Raw genomic sequence first — 4,081 nt, 5'->3', positions numbered from 1 at the left:
GGCTTCTATCCCTCAAGGAGCCCCCTGCTTAAAGGGGAGGGAAGGTGAGGAAGTAATTATAACACAGTGTGAGAGCTGAGGTCTGTTCCAGGGTGAGATGATTTTTTTGCCTAGGAGTGCCCAGCTGGCTTTTCGAAGTGACTTTGGATTGTAAAGGTAACAGTAGCTAAAATGTAACGCTCACTCACCCTGTGCCAGACACGGTGCTAAGGGTTTAACATATAATCTCGTTTAATCCCAGCAGCAGTCCTGGAGGGTGGAAACCATTATTATCATGCCCATTTTACAGACGTGGCAGTTGAGATGATAAGGCTTGCCCAAGGCCACACAGGTGGTTAAATGGCAGAGTCCAGGTCTACTGGACCCATCACTCATTCATTCATTCATTCACCCACCAGATCTCTCTCGGCACATGCTGTAGGCCAGGTGCCCACCTCCATTTGGGGGCTCCAGTGTCTCTTCTGTGTTGCTCCAAGGTAAGCCTTGAAGAAGGAATAGGAGTTGCTGAGGTGGAAAGGGCATCCAGGGAGAGGGTATCGCTTGGACAGCGGGATGCAGGCATGAAAACACGTGGTGTGTTCAAAGAGACACAGCTAGACCGGGCTCTGGACTGAAACACACTTAACTTTTTAGTTCTGCCCCTGCCATGTCCTGGCTGTGTGACGCTAGGCAAGCAAGTTCTCTCTGAGTCTCACTTTCTTCACCCGCAAAAATGGGGACCATATTAATCCTTCCGGGGCTTCTGGGAGGATGAGATGAGTTTGCATAGGTAAAGGTGGCTTGGCGCATAGTAGGCCTTCAAGAAAATGAATTGAAAGAATGGAGAGAACTGAGTTAGAGGGTCACCATCAATTGTGAGCACCTCTTGAGTGAGTCCTTGTACGGGGCACCGTTCTAGCTGATGCCAGGATTGCAAAGGGGTGTTGGATTTGTTCCTTGCCGCAGGGAGCTTACAGTCTAGTTGAGAGACAGTTCAGAGGCTCCGAAGACAAGAAAGAGTTGAGCTGGCTGAGGCCAGGGTCCTGGAGGGCATGTGGTACAGGGGCTCCAGAGGCTCAAGGGAGGGCCTGATCCCTGGGGACCTCACTGCGGAGGTACTCATTGGACTGGCCTTGAAGACTCCAGCAGGGCATAAGTCCAGGCATCTGGGCTGGGGCGGCGCTTTGGGTTCTGTGGAATTCAGTGTTTTGAGAGGCAGTGGAAAGAGGTACCTGGGAGGGGGTGTGCCGCATTCAGGCTGCCTGGGCTAGAACGCTAGTTGTTTTCCAGCTTTTACAAGCAAGTCTGATCCTCTGCAACAGGGCACAGTAACAGTGCTCACCTCCTGGGTGAAACTACTGTTTCAGTGTTTATCTTTGTCATCTGGTTGCCACCAGCCCCTAGCCAAGTCCTAGCAAAGGGTGGGCACCTGAGCAGGCTGGTGGGCTGGAGGTGGGGATTAGGAGGTGAGGTCCGTGCAACCACACACACACACACACACACACACACACACACACACGCACACTCTCAGGCTCCACCTGCCCGTACCAGAAGGCTTACTTGCTGCTCAGGCCCCGAGGGCTCTTTGGGGCCTTTATGGGGTAATTCCATCTCCATTAGGGTTTATTATGTCACTATAAATACCACTTTTCTGCGCCGCTTTATAAGACGCACTGACTCACCGAAGAACTTTCCTTCTCAGCATCCAGTCACCCAGAGCGGGAGGGACTCAGGGTGAGACAGGAAGAGAGGGAAGGGCGTTGTCACCAGGTGAGTGACTAAAGACCAAGGAGCTGCCCCCACTCCACGCCCTGCTGCCCTCTCACACCACGCTTCCCACACGCCTCTGCTCACGTCCTGTGTCATAGATGAGCCACACTTAGCTCTGGGCTCTCAGCCCGCAGCTGGGCACATCCTGCAGGCACTCAGCCCACAGCCAACAGGGCCTGCCTGCACCCCAGCATGTGGGTTCAACCTTGCGGGGCCACACATGCAAACCCACACATGCAAACTCACACATGCCACACAATGACTTTCACATGACGTCGAACTTGCCAACACCTTCATTCACTCATCAGTTCATACATTCAGCAAAGGTTTGCTGAATACCCACTATGTGTCAGATGCTGCCTGTTTTCCACAAACATCCCTGCCCTCTTGGATCGCGTCTTCTAGTGACGCGCCCAACATTCAGAGCCTGCAATGGTATGTAACACGCATGTACAAAGTCTTACATACAACATACAGGAAATCTTACGCTCACCACACAATGTCCATAGCCCAGAGGGTTCAACACAAAATGCAAAACACTTATCCATACCATGTACTACACACACACACACACACACACACACACACACACACACACCCCTCACCGGCCACGCGCAGCACCCTGTGCACACCGCCCGCCCCACCCGCTACAGATGCTGCTTCCTCTGGCCGCACCACGTGTGACCATAATAACAGCTGAGGCTTAACAAGCGCGTTCCGTCATCCTGGCTTCTGCAGTTAACATGCATGATCGTACTTGATCTTCACAGTAACCCTCTGAAGTAGGTTTATACATCTTCCAGATGAGCAAACCGAGCCTCCAAGAAGTGAAATGTCCAAGAACTCATAGGCGGACTCTACAGCCTACAGTCTTGACCGCTGCCAAGTACGGCACACTCACAGTCACACACAGATCCTCTCATGTCCACACATGCTCACACACACACACACACACGTCCACACACTCAATCTCATGGACACTTGCACACTCACACACTCAGAAGACCGAGGCTCTCCTCCCATCATCTTGGTCAAAGGCTTTAATTATACTATCCCAACACCTGTAATTAACCCTCCCACCCCCTTCCAAGGGAGATGTCTGGACCCGCTTCCCAAGGGCTGGTGCCAAGGCTGAGGGGCCAAGATGTCCACATCTGGCAGGGAGGACCTAGGTACCAGAGTAAGTCAGTGTGGCTGTCTGGTGAGCAGGTCCAGGAGAGTCAAGAAGAGGATGGGGTGAAAGAGAAGGAGGTGGGCAGAGGGGGTTGTAGCCTCCCAGGAAGCCAGGCTTGCTACAGCTGCTCCTTCTGGACTGGACTGGCCAAATGGCGATTGGGCAACAGGCAACCGTGGGTGGCCAGGCAGGCAGGAGAGAGGACATTTCCCGTTTGTTTCACTAGCACCAGCCACTTCTGTCAGGAGGGGAGATGAGCTCATGTCTGAGGAACCGTTGGGGAGAGGCCCCTTGAAGGGGCAGGTGGGAAGCAGGTGTCCTGTCCTCCAAAGTGTCAAAACAGACCAACTGATTCTACCATGCCAGGGTTGGGGCATAGGGGTGCTCTACCCAGCAGCCTCTTGCCCAACCTTTCCCAATATGGGCAGTGGTTAAAGCAGAGACTACCCAGATTCAAATCCTGGCTCTACTACCTTTGAGCTGTGCAACCTTTGCGCATATTGTTTAAGCTGTTGGAGCCTCGGTTTACTCGTCTGTAAAATGGGGATAATGACATCTACCTCCCAGATGAGAATTAAAGGAGATCATGCATGTCTGGCTCATTTTTAGATGAGGTTGCTCTCAGATTACTGTATTCTTAGAGGCCCCTGAGCAGAGAAGCTCCCCCTGACCGCCGACGGTTTGGTGCACGGTTTAGAAATCCCAGGAAGAGGGGCATCTGGGTCTATTTTGGAGCTCTCTTTCCAGGCAAGCTGCTAAGCAGGCAACTGCTTCTTGATCCTCCAGGCCATTTCAGTTCAGGCCACCGGGCCAACGTTGAGCTCGGTCCCAGAGGGCAAAGGGTGAGAGTGGGGGATGGCTCAGCGCAAAACCATCCCCACGTCTGGGCCGAGGATTCCCGGCTCAGAGATCCTCGAGGACTAGCCCTGGTTGCACTGGCGCTTGGAGGCGCTCAAACTTGGAAGGACCTGGAGGGCGCCAGCGAGTCCAGCGGGCCCAAAGAGCCCCTCCAACCCCCTCGGGACTTCCCCTCCCTTCTCGCTGGGTGCCAGCCCGGCCCCTTTAAAGACATTCCTGAGGGCGTGGCTTCGCTGACGTCAGCGCGGGACATGAATGAACAGGAGCCGGTTCTCACTCAACTTCCATTAAGCACTCGGG

The sequence above is a fragment of the Stenella coeruleoalba genome, assembly GCF_951394435.1.
Source record: "Stenella coeruleoalba genome assembly, chromosome: 1".
In the NCBI taxonomy this organism is placed as follows: domain Eukaryota; kingdom Metazoa; phylum Chordata; class Mammalia; order Artiodactyla; family Delphinidae; genus Stenella; species Stenella coeruleoalba.
Note: the sequence above shows the minus strand (reverse complement) of the source record.